Below are 25,428 nucleotides of genomic sequence, written 5' to 3'. Positions count from 1 at the left end.
TAATAATTATCAGAATCAGCAGGCAAATTAATAGTCAGTGAAAAAGGTTCAGATCAGGTTCCAGAAATTCAGACAGAAAATGCACACCACGAAGAAAAAAAATAGAAAACAAATTCTCTAATTTGAGGTCTAGAACAGGCCCAAACAATCAACAGGTATTAACTGAAGTTCATGTGCTTCAATTACGGCCATAAGCACATGAAAACAAAACTGCACCCCTTATGGTCTCTGAATACAAGTCAAATCCACCCTACACCCAGCCTGATCTGTCATGTGCTATGCAGAAGGTACAATATTGGCATATATTCCAAGCTTTAGATTTTTTTAGTATATCTAAAATAATTTTTTACATTATTTATTAATATTTTTAAAAATGGTATATTTAATAAATACATAATGCACCTTAAGATAACTCATGTTGTGTTAGAGCACAAGAAGAATGAATGCACTCCTGTCTGGTTTGTGCATATAACCCAACAGGAGTTCATTAATTCTTCATGTGTGCTAACCCGACATGAGTTATCTTATATGTTATAGGAACATGAAACCCAAAATATTTATTTCATGCTTCAGATGGAGCATGTTGTTTTAAATAATTTTCCAATTTGCTTCTATTATTTAATTTGCTTCATTCTCTTGGTATCCTTTGTTGAAAAACATACTAGGTAGGCTTAGGAGCAGCAAAGCACTACTGGAAGCTAACTGCTGATTGGTGTCTGTACATATATACTTCTTCTTTGCCAAGGTAACAGCTCTGAGTCTTCTCCTATAATGCCTGATGAGGTTGGAGTATACATGGCAAGGGATCTGAGACCATTCCTCCTGACTAATTCTCTCCAGATCCTTTAAATTTCGAGGTTGACGCTGGTAGACTCTCCTCTTCAGTTCACCCAAAGGTTTTCTTTGGGGTTCAAGTCAGGGGACTGCAATGGCCATGGAAGAACCTTGATTTTGTGGTCTGTAAACAATTTTTGTGTTGATTTTGATGTATGTTTTGGATCATTGTACTGCAGGAAGATCCAACCATGGCCCATTTTCAACTTTCTTGTAGAGGCAGTCAAGTGTTAACTTAATATCTGTTGATATTTGATAGAGTACATGAAGCCAAGTATCCTAACAAAATGTCCAGGTCCTCTGGCAGAAAAACAGCCCCAAAACATTAAAGAGCCACCACCATATTTAACCGTGGGCATGAGATACTTTTTTATATGGCTACCTCTCTGTGTGGGCCAAACCCACTTTTTGGTGTTTATTGCCAAGAAGCTCTATATTGACTTCATCTGACCATAGAATCCGATCCCATTTGAAGTTCCAATAGTGTTGTTTGATATTTATGAGAGCAGAGTATTTTTGTGTTGTTTTTGAACAAAAGAACAAAAGGTTAAACAATAAAGTCTATTTTTCACGGCCTTCTTTGCTCAAGGGTGCCAATATTAGTGGAGGGCACTGTATATATATATATATATATATATATATATATATATATATATATATATATATATATATATACACACACATACATACATACATACATATATATATATATATATATATATATATATATATATATATATATGAAAAATAACTCATTGTGTAACCCATTTACAAATCTAGACAAGTCAGAAGACTTGCTTTTCCTACAGAAACTCTCTGAATACATTGTTTCCAATGCATCAAAGGATTCTGGGTAAGATAAGCAAATGAGGTTCACAATCACTCCCTTTTTTACTTTTAGCCTGCTTTTTAAGGCAGACTTCCCTTTATACCATAGCATCGCCGTATTATACAGCTTTTAAGCTTAGCTAGGGTTAGTACAGTGATTCAGACCAATCCCAGGACAGCTGTTTCGTGGTTTTTGCCACTCATCAGCTGGGAGTAGGTTGAATCACTGCTGGGTAAAGTTAATTTCTGGGCAAAATACAACAATTATATGTCTATATATGTGTACATATGTATTTACACACATATACATATTTAGACATATAATTGTTGTATTTTGCCCAGAATGTTAATGCCCTTTGGCTGCCTTTTTTTCTAACACCTGAAACCTCATATCTTTGAGCCTTTATAACTTTTTGTGCAATATTTAAAAAAAAAAAAAAAAATATTAGATGGTGTTATTCTGAGTTTAACTGTACTTTTATGTGTATTTTTATGTGTCTTGTACAACTTGTTATTTGAGCATAACAGTTAACCACAGTTCTTAGATTGCGCTAACCCTATGCTCGTTAACTTAAATTGTGCTCACTATGCGCGTTTACTTTCAACTTGTAATACGTGCGCTACTTCCAATGTATGCAAACAGATGCGATAAACCTGATATTGCTCTTACGCAACTGTTAGCGTGCCACTCGTAATCTGGCCCTTCCATATTTAATATTTCAGTGAGAAAACGAATTCTTCATATGTGCTAACCCAAAGATCTGCAAAACCCTGAAGCATATTTTACATTCCAATGTTCTCCACATAGAGAAAAATGTAATATGTATATATATATATATATATATACAGTGGATATAAAAAGTCTACACACCCCTGTTAAAATGTCAGGTTTCTGTGATGTAAAAAAATGAGACAAAGATAAATCATTTCAGAACTTTTTCCACCTTTAATGTGACCTATAAACTGCACAATTCAATTGAAAAACAAACTGAAATCTTTTAGGTAAAGGAAAATAAAACTAAAATAAAATGGTTGCATAAGTGTGAACACCCTTAAACTAATACTTTATTGAAGCACTTTTTGATTTTATTACAGCACTCAGTCTTTTTGGGTATGAGTTTTTCAGCATGGCACATCTTGACTTGGAAAGATTTGCCCACTCTTCTTTGCAAAAAGATTCTAAATCTGTCAGAATGCGAGGGCATCTCCTGTGCACAGCCCTCTTCAGATCACCCCACAGATTTTAAATTGGATTCAGGTCTGGGCTCTGGCTGGGCCATCCCAAAACTTTAATCTTCTTCTGGTGAAGCCATTCCTTTTTTGATTTGGACGTATGCTTTGGGTCGTTGTCATGCTGAAAGATGAAGTTCCTCTTCGTGTTCAGCTTTCTAGCAGAAGCCTGAAGGTTTTGTGTCAATATTGTCTGGTATTTGGAACTGTTCATTATTACCTCTACCTTGACTAAGGCCCCAGTTCCAGGTGAAGAAAAACAGCCCCAAAGCATGATGCTGACACCACCATGCTTCACTGTGGGTATAGTGTTCTTTTGGTGATATGCAATGTTGTTTTTGTGCCAAACATATCTTTTGGAATTATGGCCAAAAAGTTCAACTTTGGTTTCATCAGACCAGAACACCTTTTGCAACATGCTTTTGGGAAACTTCAGATGTGTTTTTGCAAAATTTAGCCGGGCTAGGATGGTTTTTTTTGTAAGAAAAGGCTTCCGTTTTTCCACTCTACCCCATAGCCCAGATATATGAAAAATATGGGCGATTGTTGTCACATGTACCACACAGCCAGTACTTGCCAGATATTCCTGCAGCTCCTTTAATGTTGCTGTAGGCCTCTTGGCAGCCTCCCAGACCAGTTTTCTTCTCGTCTTTTCACCAATTTTGGAGAGACATCCAGTTCTTGGTAATGTCACTGTTGCACCATATTTTCTTCACTTGATGATGCCTGTCTTCACTGTGTTCCATGGTATATCTAATGCCTTGGAAATTCTTTTGTACCCTTCTCCTGACTGATACCTTTTAATAATGAGATCCCTCTGATGTTTTAGAAGCTCTCTGCGGACCATGGCTTTTGCTTTAGGATGCGACTAACAAAATGTCAGGAAAGACCTACTAGAACAGCTGAACTTTATTTGGGGTTAATCAGAGGCACTTTAAATGATGACAGGTGTGTACTGACTCCTATTTAACATGATTTTGAATGTGATTGCTTAATTCTGAACACAGCTACATCCCCAGTTATAAAAGGGTGTTCACACTTATGCAACCATATTATTTTAGTTTCTTATTTTTATTTCCCTTTACCTAAAAGATTTCAGTTTGTTTTTCAATTGAGTTGTACAGTTTATAGGTCACATTAAAGTTGAAAAAAGTTCTGAAATGATTTATCTTTGTTTCATTTTTTTACATCACAGAAACCTGACATTTTAACAGGGGTGTGTAGACTTTTTATATCCACTGTATATATATATATATATATATATATATAAAATAATGTTAATATAAAATATATACCTATACCTATATATCTATAGGAATTGATATATATATATATATATATATATATATATAAATATTTATTTAAAATAAACATAACATTTTCCTGTATGTGAAGAATATTGGAATGTGAAATATTTACAGTAAATGTACATTCAAACACATTGGGCTTGATAACAAGAGCAACGCTAAATTATCGCGAGCCCGCAAACGGCAATAAATAATCAGCCATTACAAATTACTGGTTATTGCTACCGCAAGCTCGCAGTAGCAATTAGTGCTCAGAAAATTAACCAAAGGTTAAATCTCTAAATAATTTTCTAAAAGTACCCTAAATGCCCTCAAAATAGATTTTTAAGAAAACAAACAAACAACTGTACTAGGCAGTTTTATGGCTTTAAAGTTGGCGGGTGTTTTATGGCTTTAAAGTTGGCCTTTACATTGCGATCTATGGGAACTGTGTGTTCCCAGTAAACATATATGTATATGCTTATATACATATATATTTATGTGTCAATAGGTGTATATACACATTATGCTTATATACATATATATTTAAAAATGCTGCAATGGCTGCACGACTTACCCCCTTCGCTGTGCTTATATATTATAGCCCTGTGCAGTCAATTACATGGCCATAGACCATATACCTTTGAACCCTTTCTCTGAATATTCATTTGAATAATTTATATCAGATAGTTTTTATATGAAGTTATGTTGTGTTTGGTGCAAATTATTTTATCCCTAACCCTTTAAGCAAGGTCTTCTGTCATGCTAACCTGCCGTGAGTTAAATTTGTTTGCATTCCAGCAAATGCGTTTACTTTCATCTTGTAATACGCCCCCAAATTAACATGCCAGCGATATTCTTATATAGTTTGTGTGCAAATATTAGCTTGCCACTTGTAATCTAGCTCTAAAAGTTTGGGATGTGCTAAACCAATGTTGGCCTCGCTAACATTCTCTGGAAAGACATACTGTTAGATTACGAGTTTTGCGTTATGAGTGAAAAAGCCTCATAACTCTGCTTTTTCACTACTACTGGTATTACGAGTCTTGCAGGTATCGCTGTACCGCACACCTTTTTGGCCGTAATGCAACGTAACTACCGCGCCTTTCAAAAAGTCCTTTTTCAATGGGATTTCCATTGCGCCGCTATTATGAGTTTTGCCTGGGAGGCCGAAAAAGTGAGCGGTACAGCCAATACCATCAAGATTCCGCCATCTAAAGTTAGTAGTTATGGGTTTTACGTTACAAAGCTGTAGCATAAAACTCATAACTAAAGTGTTACAAAGTACACTAACACCCATAAACTACCTATTAACCCCTAAACCGAGGCCCTCCCGCATCGCAAATACTGAAATAAAATTATTAACCCCTAATCTGCCGCCCCCAATGTCACCGCCACCACTATACTAAAGTTATTGACCCCTAAACCTAACCCTAAGTCTAACCCTAACACCCCTAACTTTAAAATAATTAAAATAAATCTAAATAAAACCTACTATCATTACCTAACTAATTCCTATTTAAAACTAAATACTTACCTGTAAAATAAACCCTAAGCTAGCGACAATATAACTAATAGTTACGTTGTAGCTATCTTAGGTTTTATTTTTATTTCACAGTTTGTATTTATTTTAACTAGGTAGATTAGTTAGTAAATAGTTATTAACTATTTACTATCTAGTTAAAATAAATACAAATTTACCTGTAAAATAAAACCTAACCCATCTTACACTAACACCTAACATTACATAACAATTAAATAAATTACATTAATTAAATACAATTAACTAAATTACTAAAAAAAATAAACACTAAATTACACAAAATAAAAAAGAAATGATCAAATATTTAAACTAATTACACTTAATCTAATAGCCCTATCAAAATAAAAAAGCCCCCCCAAAATAAAAAAAACCTAGCCTAAACTGCCAATAGCCCTTAAAAGGGCCTTTTGCGGGGCATTGCCCCAAAGAAATCAGCTCTTTTACCTGTAAAAAAAAATACAAACAACCCCCCAACAGTAAAACCCACCACCCACACAACCAAACCCCCCAAATAAAATCCTATCTAAAAAACCTAAGCTCCCGATTGCCCTGAAAAGGGCATTTGGATGGGCATTGCCCTTAAAAGGGTATTTAGCTCTTTTTCTTTGCCCAAACCCTAAGCTAAAAATAAAACCCACCCAAAAAAACCTAACACTAACCCCCGAAGATCCACTTACAGTTTTTGAAGACCGGACATCCATCCTCATCAAGCCGGGAGAAGTTGTCAGGGTTTTTCCCTGTTTTGTTTGCCATGTGCTGCTGGCAGCCATTTTACTCACCTCTCTTCCTGACTATGGTGCATTGTGGGGGATGCTGCTCATTTCCTGCACTTCCTTTTATGGCCAGACTGGGGTGCATCATCCATGTGAGACAGGATGCAGTCTCAGAATTGTGATGTCATCACTTATTATTTAAAGGGCCTCTGTTCAGTATGCTTTGCCTTTGCGTTGTCTCAGACCTGTTTGTGAGAGTTCCTGTGTATTACCTGGCTGCCTGATGTCCTTCCTGGTTCCTGATCCCTGGCTTGTTCCTGACTCTGCTGTTTTCCTTGTTCCTGATTCCGGCTCGTCTGACTATTCACTTTGGCTCCTGACTGACTCGGCTCGTCTGACTATTCGCTTTGGCTCCTGACTCAGCTCGTCTGACTACCAGCTCTGGTTTTGACTCCTGGCTTGTTATTTGACTTGTGAACTTTTTATTATTTTTTGCTATTAATAAAGGTGTGATTATTTTTGCACTTCTCGTCTCAGTCTGATTCCTGGCACCCTGACAGAAGTCTTCATCCAAGCGGGCAGAAGTCCTCAATGAAGCCAGGAAACGTCTTCATCCAAGCAGCAAGAAGTCGTCCTCCAGATGGGCAGAAGTCTTCATCCAGACGGCATCTTCTATCTTCATCATTCCGATGCGGAGTGGCTCCATCTTCAAAACATCCAACACGGAGCATCCTCTTCTGTTGACGGCTACTGAAGAATGAAGGTTCCTTTAAGGGACGTCATCCAAGATGGCATCCCTTGAATTCTGATTGGCTGATAGAATTCTATCAGTCAATCGGAATTAAAGGTGAAAAAATCCCATTGGCTGATGCAATCAGCCAATAGGATTGAGCTTCAATCCTATTGGCTGATCCAATCAGCCAATAGGATTGAGCTCACATTCTATTGGCTGATTGGAACAGCCAATAGAATGCAAGCTCAATCCTATTGGCTGATTGGATCAGCCAATAGGATTGAAGCTCAATCCTATTGGCTGATTGCATCAGCCAATAGGATTTTTTCACCTTTAATTCCGATTGGCTAAAAGAATTCTATCAGCCAATTGGAATTCAAGGGACGCCATCTTGGATGACATCCCTTAAAGGAACCTTCATTCTTCAGTAGCCGTCAACAGAAGAGGATGCTCCGCGCCGGATGTCTTGAAGATGGAGCCGCTCCGCGTCGGAAGGATGAAGATAGAAGATGCCGTCTGGATGAAGACTTCTGCCCGCCTGGAGGATTACTTCTTGCCGCTTGGATGAAGACTTCTCCCGGCTTCATTGAGGACTTCTGCCCGCTTGGATGAAGACTTCTCCCGGCTTAATGAGGATGGATGTCCGGTCTTCAAAAACTTTAAGTGGATCTTCGGGGGTTAGTGTTAGGTTTTATTAAGGGTTTATTGGGTGGGTTTTATTTTTAGCTTAGGGTTTGGGCAAAGAAAAATAGCTAAATGCCCTTTTAAGGGCAATGCCCATCCAAATGCCCTTTTCAGGGCAATGGGGAGCTTAGGTTTTTTAGATAGGATTTTATTTGGGGGGTTGGTTGTGTGGGTGGTGGGTTTTACTGTTGGGGGGTTGTTTGTATTGTTTTTTACAGGTAAAAGAGCTGTTTTCTTTGGGGCAATGCCCCACAAAAGGCCCTTTTAAGGACTATTGGCAGTTAAGTTTAGGATAGGGTTTTTTTTTCATTTTGGGGGGGCTTTTTTATTTTGATAGGGCTATTAGATTAGGTGTAATTAGTTTAAATATTTGATCATTTCTTTTTTATTTTGTGTAATTTAGTGTTTATTTTTTTTAGTAATTTAGTTAATTGTATTTAATTAATGTAATTTATTTAATTGTAGTGTAATGTTAGTTGTTAGTGTAAGACAGGTTAGGTTTTATTTTACAGGTAAATTTGTATTTATTTTAACTAGGCAGTTAGTAAATAGTTAATAACTAGTCTACCTAGTTAAAATAAATACAAGCTTAGCTGTAAAATAAAAATAAAACCTAAGATAGCTACAATGTAACTATTAGTTATATTGTAGCTAGCTTAGGGTTTATTTTACAGGTACGTATTTAGTTTTAAATAGGAATTATTTAGGTATTAATTGTAATTTTTATTTAGATTTTTTTTAATTATGTTAAAGTTGGTGGGTGTTAGGGTTAGAGTTAGACTTAGGGTTAGGTTTAGGGGTTAATAACTTTAGGCGACGTGGGGTGGCAGATTAGGGGTTAATAAGTGTAATGTAGGTAGCGACGACATCGTGGGCAGCACATTAAGGGTTAATAAGTGTAGGTAGCGGCAACATTGGGGGCGGCAGATTAGGGGTTAATAAGTGTAGGTAGTTGTCAGCGATGTCTGGGGCGGCAGATTAGGGGTTAATAAGTATAATGTAGGTGTCAGCGATGTCGGGGGTGGCAGATTAGGGGTGTTTAGACTCGGGGTTTATGTTAGGGTGTTAGCTTTAAACATACATTTTCTTTCCCCATAGGAATCAATGGGACTGCGTTACGGAGCTTTACGCTCCTTTATTGCAGGTGTTAGGCTTTTTTTTAGCCGGCTCTCCCCATTGATGTCTATGGGGAAATTGTGCACGAGCACGTAAAACCATCTCAAAGCAGCGCTGGTATTTGTGTGCGGTATGGAGCTCAATGCTGCCATATTGCCTGCTAACGTTGGGTGTTTGCAAACCTGTAATAGCAGCGCTATAGGGAGGTGAGCTGTGGAAATAACTTGCAAGTTAGTACCGAGCCACTCATAACGCAAAACTCGTAATCTGGCCGTATGCTACCATTCACTAGTAATACCACAGATTGTGCCCTCTTAGCATTTGGCCGTGATATGTATAGCGCACCCTGCACTATAAATAGCCCTCCATTTCTAATTTAGTTCTTTATAGGGAATTCCGTTTTGAGTTTAAAGGGACATGAAACCCAAAATTGTTCTTTCATGATACAGCTAGAAAATACAATTTTAAACAATTTTCCAATTTACTTCTATTATTTTTATTATTATTATTTATTTATAAAGCGCCAACAGGTTCCAGAGCGCTGTCCATGGGTACAAAAAAGTACAATGGTGAAACAATACAATAAAAGACACAATTTTGCAGACAAATACAGAGGGAATTGAGGGCACTGTTCCCATGGGAACTTACAATCTAGATGGGTAGGAGGATGGGAAACAGGAGGTGGGGACTGCAGAGGTGAGAATGATATTAGTGAGGAGATAGATGAGGGCAACTGTTAGGTAAGTGAAATTCAGTTGTTACTGAGTTGGGTGATAAGCTTCCCTGAACAAAAATGTCTTTAGGGAATGCTTAAAGGAGGAGTTAGTGGAAAGTCTGACAGATCGAGGAAGTGCGTTCCAGAGGGTTGGTACCGCACAAGAGAAGTCCTGTAGTCTAGCATGAGAGGAGGTGATGGTAGAGGACGAAAGGAACAGGTCATTGTTGGATCTTAGGGGGCGGGCTGGAGTATATTTGTAGATGAGTGAGGACAGGTAGGGTAGGGCAGTATTAGTGAGGGCTTTGTAGGTCAGGGTGAGAATTTTGAATTTAACTCTGCTGTGAATGGGGAGCCAGTAAAGGGACTCACAGAGAGGTGCAGCAGATACAGAGCGTCGGGAGAGATGGATAAGCCTGGCAGATGCATTTAGGATGGATTGAAGGGGAGAGAGGCGGGAAAAAGGGAGGCCAGTTAGTAGGTTATTACAGTAGTCAAGTCGGGAAATTACCAGGGAATGGATTAGCTGTTAAGTAGTTTTAGCGCTCAGAAACAGATGGATTTTGGAGATATTACATAGGTGGTTGCGGCAGGATGAAGAGAGCAATTGGATGTGGGGAATGAAGGACAGATTTGAGTCAAGTGTGACGCCAAGGCAGCGGACTTGGGGTGATGGGGAGATAGTGGTGCCACCAACAGTGATAGAAAAAATAGAAACTGGAGTAGAGTTAGAGGGGGGGGGGGGGGATTAGAAGTAGTTCAGTCTTGGACATGTTTATTTTTAGGTGGTGAGAGGCCATCCAGGAGGAAATGCCAAATAAGCAGTCGCTGATGTGAGAATTGACAAAAGGAGAGAGTGCAGGGGTGGATAGGTAGATCTGGGTATCATCAGCATAGAGGTGATAGTTGAAGCCAAAGCTGTTGATAAGTTTACCCAGTGAAGAAGTGTAAATAGAGAAGAGTAGAGGACCCAGGACAGAGCCTTGAGGTACTTCAACAGACAGAGGCAAAAGAGAGGAGGAGTCACCAGCAAAAGAGACAGAGAAGGATCTGTTAGAGAGATAAGAGTGAATCCAGGAGAGCCCAAGAGAGCTGAGAGTCTGTAGGACTAATTTGCTTAATTCTCTTGGTATCCTTTGTTGAAAAAAGCAGCAATGTACTACTGGGAGCTAGCTGAAAGCTTTGGATGAGCCAATAACATTAGGCATATAGGTGCAACCACCAATCAAGAGCTCTTGAGCCTACCTAGGTATCCGTTCAACAAAGGATACCAAGAGAACAAAACAAATAAGATAATAGAAGTAAATTGGAACATTATTTAAAGTCACATGCTCTATCTGAATCGTGTAAGAAAAAAAAATTGGGGTTAATGTCCCTTTAAAGGACCGTTAAACACTTTATTTCAACAGCGCATAAAATGTTTCATTATTGCAAGTGAAACATGATTGCAATTTACATTCATTATTTATTTTTCTACCCTTTGCTGTAAAATACAACTATAAAAAGTGCTTGTTTTACTTTCTCCCAGGGAGGTTTGGGTTAATACTTTTAGGCAATTTATGCAAGCTTTTGTTTACTTCACCCTTCCCCCCCTAATATTCTCAGCAGTCACACATTTGTAAAAGGTGGATTATTAGTTTTGCATCAACAGTCATGATAAGATAATAGTAACTAAGATCAATTAGTGCTAAACCACCTTAAGGGAAGAGATAAGGCCAGGCTTCCCCAGTCTCTCTAAACTGCACATGTGCAAATCTGAATAATAGTTTTTGATTGGTTAGCAAGGATTCTTTTGTTTTGGGGGACAGGGAAATCAGTGAAATTAATAAACATAAAACAATATACTAATTTGACAAAATAAACCTGAAATTTTCATTGCAAAAGTATTCTCATATGTAAAGGTCCAAAGTAATATAGTTTACAATTTGTGTTTAGTGGCCCTTTAAAGGGACAGTCTAGTCAAAATTAAACTTTCATGATTCAGATAGGGCATGCAATTTTAAACAACTTTCCAATTTACTTTTTTCATAAAATGTGCTTTGTTCTTTTGGTATTTTTTGCTGCAAGCTAAACCTAGGTAGACTCAAAGTGATTTCTAAACTGTTTAAAACCACCTCCTATCTCAGTGCATTTGAACAGTTTTTCACAATTAGACAGTGCTAGTTCATTTGTGTCATATAGATAGCATTGTGCTCACTACCGTGAAGTTATTTAAGAGTTTGCACTGATTGACTAAGTTAAATGTCTGTCAAAAGACTGAGATAAGGGGGGCAGTTTGCAGAGCCTTAGATACAAGGTAATCACAGAAGTAAAAAGTAACTGTGTTGGTTATGCAAAACTATGGAATGGTAAATAAAAGGGATCTATCTATCTTTTTAAACAATAACAATTCTGGAGTAGACTGTCCCTTTAAGTATATGCTATTTATAACTTAGAATGTCTTTGATTAAAATAAATCCACCGTTACTCTTCAATTGAAACGACTGAACATGCCTTATCTAAATGAAAAGTAATGAAATATACTTTGAAAGTGAGATATAAGGCAGAACATGAATATATTTACTGTTTGATCTAAGAAAAAGAAGTGATACCCTTAATACAAAGACAGATGCAGACAAGGGCTGTTTAGAGCACCTAGTGCCATTTTTCATGTATACTTTGAAACTGTATATCTCTTGAAGTCTCTTGTTACATTCTTTTGCTTTCTTAATTGGTTCCTTGTGCTTATCTTATTCTTATTTCTAATTAAATTGTACTACCTCAAAGAGCAATCCTTTGATTTTTCTAGACTTCAGTACTAAATGATCTGTCTCCGACAAGCAAATTGATCTCAATTAGTTGCTAAAATGAACACAAAGTAGATTCTTAGAGTCAAATGTTTTCTTCCAGTTTTTTTTTGCTGTAAGAGTTAATCTTGCACTGGACGCTATAGTTAATAGAAGTTGGAGCAAAGCTAAATAAATGAAAGTTTTGTGAGTCTAAGGATTTTCTGACAGCACCTCTTAGAGCCAGCCACACACAGGGTATGGCGGGGGGTGAGTAAAAGTGGAATAGGCTACTGTTTATAAGTGTGTTTATGCTAGGAAACATCAGCTAAGGTTATTAAGATGCCCCTGTCATGCAAAGGAAAACACCTCCCCTTACAAGATGGCATCATGTTTAAATTTATAAACAAATAAAGCACAGATGAGGTTTTCCAACATATGAGGTATTTTCAACCCCCTAGAGCCTTAGACGTCTATTAGGTTCTCGTTAACCCCTTCCCGTCCTATAAGATTTCAAATCAATATGATGTTTCATGACTGAAATGCTATGACACTACCACAGCTAACCTGGAGTAGCCCGTTAACATTTGCATTACAGACCTTGTCACAAATCAGTCACAAACCTCTAGTTTTATAATCCTCATTTATCAAGTGACACAAGAGCAAACAGACTTTTCCACACATGGCCTATAGATGTACAATTAACACTGGCGATGGATGACTTGTTTATCTTCCATTACCATAAAATTCAGCTAATAACTTTCTAAGTGGATTTACAGTTACGGTCAGACTCTCGAGTAGCTGCTAAGCTGAAGTATTTAAACCTTGTGATGCACTTAAAGGGACAGTGTGCTGTGATTTTTTTTCACTTTTAATGTGTTTCTCATGATTTATTTTACCTGCTGGAGTATATTAAATTGTGTACACATAGCTCCTTTACCTTGATTTTGATGTTTGAAAGTGCTGCATTTGTCTGTTGTTTCCCCATCTATAATGACAATTTCAATACTTTTGATATCATTGAAAGTTATATTTTATGTTGTAGGGGCCCTTACCCTCCATACTTTCTTTAAGCGAGTGCCGTAACTGGTGCTTTCTTTTCATTCTACTTACCCTTTGATCATGGGCGGCACTCCCAGGCATCATGGGAGTGCTGGTGATGTCATCACGTTTACATGTGGTGACATCATAAAGGTGGCAGAACCAGGAAGCTGCAGTACCACACAAAAGATAAAAATAAAGTGAAAAAAACACAGGGATTGGCTTGGGAATGCCTCAACATATATGCAATAAAAATATCTGTTATGTGTAGAGACTAGAGACCCATTATAAAGTTGTATTTTCTAGTCAACAAGTCTCTCTCAAAATAAAAGTCTGTATAGTCAGGTGATCACTGTGGTAACAGTATAGTCAGGTGATCACTGTAGTAACAGTATAGTCAGGTGATCACTGTGGTAACAGTATAGTCAGGTGATCACTGTAGTAACAGTATATTCAGGTGATCACTGTGGTAACAGTATACTCAGGTGATCACTGTAGTAACAGTATAGTCAGGTGATCACTGTGGTAACAGTATAGTCAGGTGATCCCTGTAGTAACAGTATAGTCAGGTGATCACTGTGGTAACAGTATAGTCAGGTGATCACTGTAGTAACAGTATATTCAGGTGATCACTGTGGTAACAGTATACTCAGGTGATCACTGTAGTAACAGTATAGTCAGGTGATCACTGTGGTAACAGTATAGTCAGGTGATCCCTGTAGTAACAGTATAGTCAGGTGATCACTGTGGTAACAGTATAGTCAGGTGATCACTGTAGTAACAGTATAGTCAGGTGATCACTGTGGTAACATTATAGTCAGGTGATCACTGTGGTAACAGTATAGTCAGGTGATCCCTGTAGTAACAGTATAGTCAGGTGATCACTGTGGTAACAGTATAGTCAGATGATCACTGTAGTAACAGTATAGTCAGATGATCACTGTAGTAACAGTATAGTCAGGTGATTACTGCAGTAACAGTATAGTCAAGTGATCACTGTGGTAACATTATAGTCAGGTGATCACTGTGGTAACAGTATAGTCAGGTGATTACTGCAGTAACAGTATAGTCAGGTGATCACTGTGGTAACAGTATAGTCAGGTGATCACTGTGGTAACAGTTAACACCTTGCAAGAAAAAAGTGTTTTTATTTCTGTACTGAAAAATAGGGCCTCTCTAATCTATATTATTACCCCCAAAAGCCTGTATGGGCCCCTATTTCACATGTGACTACCCATGATGACAATTTAGTAAGATATTCAATGTAACAGCAGTGGTCACTTGGCCATGTTCAGTATTATTTACTAAAATCGTAGAAAAAAATACATTTTTATTTTACAGTTTTTGCCTCAGCTTTCCCACATGCCACGAAATAGAAATGTAATAATGTTATATGAATCTGCTGGCCCTGCTGAAAAATAATATATAATTTGTGTGGGTCACTCACTGAATTGGGAGTTATAAAAGGATTTAAATCTAGGCAACAAAAAAGCTCAAAATTGGCTCAGCACTGGGTGAAAAAAGGCTTAGCAGCAAAAGGGTTAAAGTGAGTTAAAGGGACATGAAAACCACATTTTTTTCTTTCATGATTTAGAAAGAGAAATCAATTTTAAACATCTTTCTAATTTACTTCTATTATCTAATTTGTTTTATTATCTTGATATTCTTTGCTAAAAAGCATATCTAGATATGCTCAGTAGCTGCTGATTGGTTTCTGCACATAGAAGCCTCGTGTGATTGGCTCACCCATGTGCATTGCTTTTTCTTTAACAAAGGATATCTAAAAAATGAAGCAAAATAAATAATAGAAGTAAATTGTAATGTTGTTTAAATTTGTATTCTCTATCTGAATCATGAAAGAAAGATTTTGGGTTTAGTGGCCCTTTAAGGGCTGTTGTCCTGCAGGAAAATGAATCCTCTTCCACACAACTTTAAAGGGACCTATAATGTTTCTTTCATGATTTAGGTAGAACATACACTTTTAAACAACTTTCCAGTTTACTTCTGTTATCAAATTTGTTTCATTCTCTTGGTAGCCTTTGTTGAAGGAACAGCAATGCATTACTGGGAGCTAGGTGAACACCTCAGGTGAGCCAATGACAAGAGGCATATATGTGCAGCCACCAATCACCAGACAGCTCTCACTAGTGCTTGCTTTGCTGTTCCTGAGTCTACTAGGGTATGCTTTTCAACAAAGGATACAAAAAGAACAAAGCTAATTAGGTAACAGAAGTAAATTAAAAAGTTGTTTAAAATGATTTTTTTCTATCTGAATCATGAAAGAAATGTTTAGGTTTCATGTCTCTTTAAGCCAGAAACATATTTCCTGATCCATATTTCATGGTAGGTTATACACAATGAGGTATTAGCCGCCTGTCATACTGCCATCTCATCACTTTAATTCTGCAAGTTTAACCAGAATGTGTACATTTTTATTCATCCATACTCAGGAAGTTTTTTCCCAATATTCCAGTTATCCAGTATTGTATTGCCTATGCTAAATCTTCACTCTTGGAACATCTGAAAGTGGATTTCAGAGGTTACAGCTCTTCTATGAAGACCACATTTGGCTTATTTGTGTATGCTGTTCCTGGTTTAACTAGTCTTGAATTGTGGATATTGTTCTTTTAAATACTGATGTTAGCTTGATATAGTGGTTTCTGATGGTTTGGCAACGTTAGTCTGGTCTTGTTGGCATGAAATTTTTATTTTAGAAAATCTCTTCTTTTAGCCTTGTTTAGCTTCCTTAGAAATATTCAACTTTTTCAGCACTCAGAAGAAAAGTTTAGAGCGCTTCATGTACTTGTAACAGACTTAACCCTTTGAGTGCTAATGACGGCTCTGAGCGGTCACAGAGTTTCTCACTCTGGTGCTAATGACGGCTCAGAGCACTCTCCCACCTTGAGGGAGATCTGGGGGCTCCTTACTGCTCCTATCCCGGCGATTGTGCCTGTAGAAAGACAGGCATCGCCGGGGCTTCACATGATGCATGGTGACGTCACGCGCAATTACGTGATGACGTCACCGTTCAACTTTATTTATACTTAACAATGTTAAGTATAGGAGGAGGGGGCATGCTGCTTAGAAGCCTGTATCTCAGGCATCTAAGCAGCTACAGACCCCCAAGACCCATTGTTGGAAAGGTAATCGCTTAAAGGACCAGTCAACACATTAGATTTGCATAATCAACAAATGCAAGATAACAAGACAATGCAATAGCACTTAGTCTGAACTTTAAATGAGTAGTAGATTTTTTTATAACAAATTTCAAAGTTATGTATATTTCCACTCCCCTTGTACCATGTGATAGCAATCAGCCAATCACAAATGCATATACGTATAGTCTGTGAATTCTTGCACATGCTCAGTAGGATCTGGTGACTCAAAAATTGTAAATATAAAAGACTGTGCACATTTTTTTTAATGGAAGTAAATTGGAAAGTTGTTTAAAATTACATGCTGTATCTGAATCATGAAAATTTATTTAACCTGAGTGCCCCTTTAAGCAACAGTGTAAGTCTTGGGGGTCTGTAAAAAAAAATAAAAAAAGTTAAAAAAAATGTTTTAAAAAATTTCAAAAATAAAAAAAAATAAAATAAAATATTAGCACCCAGGTGGGAAATGGCTTAGCAGCCGAAGAAGGGACATGAAACCCACATTTTTTCTTTCATGATTCCGATAGAGAATACAATTTTAAACAACTTTCTAATTTACTTCTATTATCTAATTTGTTTCATTCTCTTGGTATCATTTGTTAAAGGAACAGCAATGCAGTAATTGTTTCTAACTGAACTCATGGGTGAGCCAATCACAATCGATATATATATGCAGCTACCAATCAACAGCTAGAACCTAGGTTATCTGCTGCTCCTGAGCTTGCCTAGATAAACCTTTTAGCAAAGGATAACAAGAGAAGGAAGCAAAATAAATAATAGAAGTAAATTGGAAAGTTGTTTAAAATTGTATTCTCTATCTGAATCATGAAAGAAAAATTTTGGGTTTCATGTACCTTTAAGGGGTAATACACAGTGGAATGGGAGGTGTAGTGTATTTTGCAACTATGTTGCAGTGTGTTGGGATGGATATTACCTTGGAAGTCCCAGGCCTCTTTTTCATGCTGTGCTGGCTAAAGATTCCTGCTTGTCCCACCTTCCCTCCCTGTACATTGGATGGTGGCTTGAGTCTTACGGCTCCCGTATAGGTTGTTCTAGTTTACACGACTGGGCTAGGGTTATATGAGCTATCCTTGAGTAAGTCCATGCATTTAATTTTGTTCTTTCACCGGTGAGAGTTGACTTGTCTTACAGATCTGGGTCCCATAAGGGAGAAAGATTGATACACTCAAGCAGGAGATCTTGGCCCCTTTCCATTGTAGGCAAATCAAATGGGGTGGAGTGATGGCCAGACTTGAAAGGAAGGGCCTAAAACTCTAGGTATGTGTCTATGGTGTCCTTCTCGAGTATGTAAGCAGGTCACGGGAACTCCCTGCAAACCCCAGTTTTACATTGCCATGGGCAGAGCATTGAGGGCTCCATACCTTATCTCTTATGTTTATTTTAAGTTATTTAAGTTTAGTTAATCAAGTTTTGTAGCTACACCGTTGACTCCAAATTTGGGTCTTTAATCCCTTAGAACATATTGTCCTTAAAAAGCTAAATAAATAATTAACAAAGAGAGAGAAAAAAACAAACTATTTTTTTTTTTAATTTATTATCTCTTTATTTTCCAATAGTGCAGTACATTATAAACATCATATACTGTTTCCCAATAGTGCAGTACATTATAAACATCATATACATCTTATTCAAACAGTGTCATACATCCAATTATGAAAAATTCTAAGATGACATTACAAGATATAATTGAAATAGTATCAAAAAGGTAACCACAATACACTATTTCATGGCGTTCCCATATGAGAGTGCCTAAATGTCTACTAGTATAGATATAATTTACAAAAAGCAAAATAATACATTTTAACCAATTTCAACAAATTCAGGGGTGTGCAGTATAGATATTGTGCATTAACATCCACAAGACTATGCTCGTGGAGGGGGGGTGGATACCAATTGTCATGGGTCACATAGGGAAGTATAATTACCAATATTCTCCACATTTCTAAGTCCCCAGGTGTAGGTCACATGGTATCTAGAAAACCTGAGGGTGAACCGCAGCAAAGAAAACCATATACAGTGACTCGAAACCAAATCCATTTTTTTTATACTATGTATGAATTGCTCCCATAGGAACATCATGTCATAGAAAAAGTCCATTTGTCCCGTCCTGAAATAATGAAATCTCTCTAGGATCAGAATATTTGATACCTGGTCAACCCATTGACTGATAGTGGGTACCAATGGACTCTTCCAAAATGTAGGGATTAATCTTTTAGCCGTATTTATTAGAATTTGATATAAATGCCTTCTAATCTTACATGGGATTTCTCAAATATCATTAAATAAAACTACTTGAGGTGAAAGCTCCCATTGAATGCCTATAACACGGCAGGCGAGATTGTGAACCTGCATCCAGAAGGGTTTAATCGTCTCGCACTCCCACCATATATGATACATGGTGCCTGTGTGCCCACACCCTCTCCAGCACTTATCACTAGCATTTTTAAACATGTATTTTAGTCTGCTAGGGGTTAAGTACCACCTAGTGAGAATCTTTAAGTTTGTTTCTAACCCCATGGCAGAGTGAGCAGATTTAGATGTATATTTAAGCCAAAGGGACCATTGTCTAGCCGAGAAACTCAAGTTCATTTCTTTTTCCCATTTACCAATATAGTTCGGCAGACCGGGGTAATGAGATTTAAGAAGGCATCGATACATCAAGGAGATGACCTTTTGTGGATGTGTAACTGAAGTGCAGAGAGATTCAAATGTTGTGAGGCGTCTTACCATGTCTTTATATGACTTGTGAGTAATTAAGAAGTGTCTCACCTGGTGATAAAACAACCAGGGATCAAACATTTTTAACCCCTTTTCCAATAAAATATCTCTAGTTGATAACTGGTTATTTGTCAGTATTGTATGTATTGGGATATGGTCCTGCAAAGAATGAGGAGTTGTTGTCATACCTATCAACTTTCCTGAGGTCGCTGGTAGTTCCCTATTTGGGCGTAAAATAGTTAATGGTGAGTATTTTGTGGTAATCAAACAAAATTTGTCCCTTATTCGTACCCAGTCAGACCACACCTCTTTTAAAATTGGATATGCATCCAGTAAGTCTTCTGAAGGTTTCTGTGGGGCCCAACAAATGCTACTTAGGTGTGGGGTTTCCAACAGTTGCGACTCTAGGCAAACACATCTTTTATAAGAATTGTCTCCTTGTCTACACCAATCTATTATACGATTAAGTGATATGGCTTGTTTGTATAAATAAATATGGGGAACTCCTAAACCTCCTTCCTCTCTATGGATGTACATGGTGCCTTTTGCTATTCTCGGGGGCCTACGGTGCCAGATGTATGTATCTATAATAGATTGTAGTTTCCTAAGATACCCCCTAACTCCGGGAATTGGGAGGGCTTGCATTACATATAAAGCCTTTGGCAAAAGTGTCATCTTTGCAGCTGCAATTCTACCCAGCCAAGAAATGTTTTTTGGGAGCCAGGAAGATGTCAAATGTATAAATTCCTCCACTAGTCAGCCATAATTCAATTTACGTAGATCATCATGTTGAGGGGATAAAAAAATCCCCAGGTATCTCAACCCTTTATTTTGTATTTTATAGGAGTACTTTTGGTCAAGTACTGCAATGTCTCTTTTAGATAAATTTATTGGGAGTAGTTCCGATTTACTATGATTAATCAAAAAACTGGAGACTTCACTGAATGCCCCAAATTCACGTTGGGCCATCAATAAGGATTGATCTGGTGCTGTTAGTGTCATTAAGACATCATCAGCAAACATTGCTAACTTATAAATTTCTTTGTTTACTGTAATACCTAATATCTCCGGTTTGTTACGGATTCTTTCAGCCAATGGCTCTAGGGATAAAATAAATAGTAAGGGAGATAAGGGGCAACCTTGGCGTGTACCATTCCGAATTTCAAATTGATCAGATAACGTCCCGTTAACCTTTATCTGGGCAGTTGGGTTAGAATAGAGGGCAAAGATTTTATTAATAAATAACCTTGGGAAACCAAATTTTTGAAGAGTTGCTTGCAAGAAAGTCCAATCTAGCCTATCAAAAGCTTTTTCAGCATCTGTAGATAGGAGCACTGATTGAATGTTGGCGTTTTTGACATATTCCATAAGGTGTACAACCTTACATACATTATCTCTAGCTTCCCGCTGCGGGACAAAACCTACCTGGTCATAATGGACCAAACTAGGGAGGAATTTATTTATTCTCGCTGCTAAAATTTTTGCGTAGAGTTTTAGGTCGACATTCAGCAAGGAAATAGGCCGGAAATTCGCTGGGGAAGTTGAGGGTTTGCCTGGTTTAGGCATGACTGAAATATGTGCCTGCATCATCGTATCTGGAAAAGGTTCAGAGCTGGGGACATTATTAAATAGATTAAGAAGGTGTGGTAGTAAATGGGACTGGAAGGTCTTATAATACCTATTTGTAAAGCCGTCCGGGCTAGGAGCTTTGTCTGGTTTCATATCTTTAATTGCATCTGAGATGTCTCTACTAGTGATAGGGGAATTTAAAAAGTTTCTGTCCTCAGGTTGTAGCCTGGGGAGTTTCATAGTCTCCAAATATTCATCACATAATATCTTGTGTGTGTCTATGTTCCTGTGAGGGAATAAATTATATAACTTGTGATAAAATGAATGAAAAACTTTCCCTATTGACCTTGTATCTTCTATGGCTTTTCCCTGACATGAGTCTAAAGAATGAATGTATGTTTGTAGAGATTTCTTCTTTAAAGCCCTGGCCAATAACTTGCCTGATCTATTACCTTCCCCATAGTATTTTTGTCTAACATACAACTGGAACCGTTGAGATTCAATTTGCAAATATTGGGAGAGATTCTTACGCTTTTTTTCTAGGGAGTCCAGAAGGGATTGGTCTTTTGGGTTTAATTTTAAAAGGTAATCTGCCTCTGAGACTTCTTGTGCTAGTTTAGTATATTGCAATAAAGACTGTTTATGTTTGTGGGCCTTGATTTTAATAAACTCCCCCCTTATAAAAGCCTTATGCGCTTCCCAGATTGTGGAGTAACTATGTTCCGGAAAACTATTAAGGGAAAAGTACAGTTCCATTTGCTTATTTATTTTTTCTAAGATTAGTGGGTCTGATAATAAGGAATCATCTAGTCGCCACATGAAAGATTTGATCGGGATAGAGGGCCACTGTAATATACATTCTACAGCTGAGTGGTCCGACCAAGATGTATGCTTTATATATACAGTGCGAACTAGTGAGAGCGCTAGATGGTCAACTAATATATAGTCAATCCTGGAGTGACTTTTTTGTGGATTGGAGAAGAAAGTATAGTCTTTTAAGTTTGGGTGGAGATATCTCCAAGTGTCATGGAGTGTTAGGGATTTCATCTCGCTCCATATTGAAGAGAGCAATTTGTGATTAATTCGGGCATTTGGGTTTGAGCTATCTAATTCAGGATTTAGTGGGATATTTAGGTCTACAGTTACCACCAAAGGTCCCTTTTGGATATCAATAATCTTGGTTGCTATTCGGGAAATAAATTTGTCCTGACTTGTATTTGGGACATATAGGTTTACTATGGTGACCGGCTTACCAAACAATAAGCCCACCACTCCCAGATATCTACCCTCTTTGTCCTTATCTACATGCAATAGTTTAAACGATAATGACTTATGGATAAGTATACTAACTCCATTTGTTTTCTTTGCTATGTTTGTACTATGGTAGTGCTGAGGATAATGGGACGAGAAATATTTAGGTATCGCAGTACCTTTAAAATGTGTCTCTTGAAGTAATAAGATGTGACCCCCTCTTTTCCTGAGATCCCTTATAGCTAGATTCCGCTTATTAGGACAATTTAGGCCCTTAACATTTTGTGTAATTATATGTAATTTTTGCTCAGCTATTGGCATCTTTACCCTGATCCATTAATAACCATATTTTGCAGCATCCCCCTGAATAGAACACAATACAATAAAACAAGAACATTAAACACAGAAATACAAAAACAGTAAGTACACAACAGGTGTAACAATTATATAAGAGGAACCGAATCCTCTTAAAATGGGAGAAAAAGTCTCCAAATGGGCTAGAAGATATATAATGAAATAGTGTAAAACAACATTCAGTCTATGTCCAGCATGGTAAAGTGAACTTTTAGCATATGTCCCTCACAAGGTGTAATGTCCAAACATGTCCCGGACAGTTTAAAGATGGGACTCAGTTTACCCGGTCGTCCAGGCCAACTCCCCCCTCCCTCTCACATAACATAGCATGGCAACAGTCTTCAAGTACGCCATTATAAAGGCAAGAGTACATAGCCTAAAACAAAGTTCACCTCCGGCATGCCCGGCACACATAGCACTATGCCAGACAGCTGCTGGGGGATTATTTCCACTTAGCAAGACCTGTAAAGAAAAAGGGTTATCATGTTACCATTACCGTCCTAGGGCTATCAGCCTGGTGTACCAGTGGTTCCAAGACCTTGCTTGGTCTTACGAATCTTCTTCACAGAAGCCTCTTGCCACTCTCCCCTCTTTGGGAGAGGTGGCAGATTAAGTGCTCCAGATGTTGTAGCTTGATTAGCATCTTCTTGTACCTCCGGTGGGTTGATCTCTAATTCTTTGCAGATACGGCCAATGTCTTCTTGAGAATGGCAAATCAACTTTCTACCTTTCCAGGAGATTTGAAGGTGAAATGGATGACCCCATCTATAGGGGATATTCAAGTGTCTCAATTTGGTCGTCAGTGGCGTGAGCTCTCTTCTTTTTAGCAAGGTTCTCTGTGTTAGATCTTCAAACACTTGAACAGGGTCAGATTTAAATTTTATTGGATATTTTTGTCTTGCCTTCTTCATAATTTCTTCCTTCAGAGGATAATTAGTGACCTTAACAATCACTTCCCTGGGTGGCTGGTCTCCCAGTGGCTTAGCCCTCAAGGCTCGGTGAAAGCGATCCAAGGCAACTGTAGCATCATCTCCTGTATCCAATAAAAAGGTAAAAAGTTCTTGTATATAAGATTCCAGGTCTGCGGGTGGCACAGTTTCAGGGATCCCTCTGATCCTAATGTTACCTCGGCGACCCCTATTCTCTAGGTCGTCAATTTTATTCTCCATCTGGGCTATAGTTGCATCTTGTTGGACTGTTTTTTTTTTTTTTTTTTAAATAGTTTTTTATTGAGGTACTATAGCAAACAAACATACAATTTCAAAGAAGAACATCACAGCAACATGCCCATTTGACATACATCAGAATTTACATGGTAGATTAAACAAGCATGTCTTCGCATCTGTATATTCTAAGTATATATTTACCCAAAGGTACACTTTCTAGCCGTGTACATTACCTCATTTTACCTAGGTGCATTTTCAAAAGGACAAATAACACAGATTAAACAATCAACCCAGTATAAGCCTAATTTCAATAACTAATTTGTAACATATGCAGGCTTGTATTTGTCCGTGACATATTCAACAGAACTTGTAATACATACAATTTAGTTTGGGCAACAGAATAAGAGAATAACCTATTTTATAACTAACATACTTTCTAAAAATTTCTAAGTAGTATTATATTATGAGACCGATCTCTTTTTTTTTTTTTTTTTTTTTGTAGGAGAATTGGAAAAAAGAGGTAGGTCTTTAGGTATCCACAGTACAAACGTCAGATTAGCATACATAGGTAGCGTAGGGTGTAAGGGTAAGAAACCAAACTATTTTATAACTAACATACTTTCTAGATATTGCTAGATAACAATAAAATATGAGACCCATCTTTTTTGTAGGAAATTTAAGAGAAAGAGGTAGGTCTTTGATATCCACAGTACAAACACCAGATTAACATACTTAGGTAGCGTATGGTATAAGGATAGGTAAACAACCTATTTTATAACTAACAATCTTTCTATAAAAGGGGATCACTTGATATTGGAGGGGGGATATAGCTGTAGGTCTAACACTCCATCCGCTTGACCCTGGGACATTTAAAATGCGATATAATGGTATCAAGTGAGCCAGAATACACACAAAAGGAGCAGACCTATATAATTGATGTGGATTGCCTTACATGGATATGCCAAGCCAAATGCATCAGACCAGTTTAGGATAAAACATTCTTGTCCCCTAAAAGAAAACAAACAGATAAAGAGTATTGCTGCCATATGCACTCAGAACTGTGGCAGAGTCCAGTTCTTGTCAAAGGCAGGAGCACATCTTATAGATTAGGCATATGTTATTAGCATATCTAAGAGAACGAAGCTTAGCTGCAAAAATAAAAAATGGTAAGGCATGCGTGCCAACAAAGGTATACATACAAATAGGTGCTCTCAAAAGTAAAACAGACCAAGTCAGAGGCTGGGAATGAGTACTTAGTTCATGGCGACAAGATGCTTAGGTGTGTGTCTGTCCCTTAGCCCGCCAACAAGAAAGGCAAGCCTCCTTCGCTAACCGACACCATCCCTGAAGGATCTGCAGAGGCCCAGACCCTCTGGAAAGGTAATCCCAGCAGAGCGCACATTTTCTTCGCGAACTCTGCACTGTGTTCGCTCCAGATGAGACAGACCGATCAGGAGACTGAGCAGTACGGTGGCCGGTATGCCATATGTAACCCGGCGCTTCCCCGACCCATGGCACTGCGGTGTGGATTCCTTTCTGTCAAAATAGACTCCGCTTGCCTCTATCGTGCCCAGCAAATGTGGCGAGGTTGTAGGGGACACCAGATAGCTTATTATCCCTTGTAAAGGGGCAGGGGACCCTCCAGCCTTATCTCCCAGCTCATGTGCTCCACTCTCCTCCTCATTCCCCAGTGGGCCAGCCGCTCC

This window comes from Bombina bombina, chromosome 8 (assembly GCF_027579735.1).
Source record: "Bombina bombina isolate aBomBom1 chromosome 8, aBomBom1.pri, whole genome shotgun sequence".
Lineage (NCBI taxonomy): Eukaryota > Metazoa > Chordata > Amphibia > Anura > Bombinatoridae > Bombina > Bombina bombina.
Note: the sequence above shows the minus strand (reverse complement) of the source record.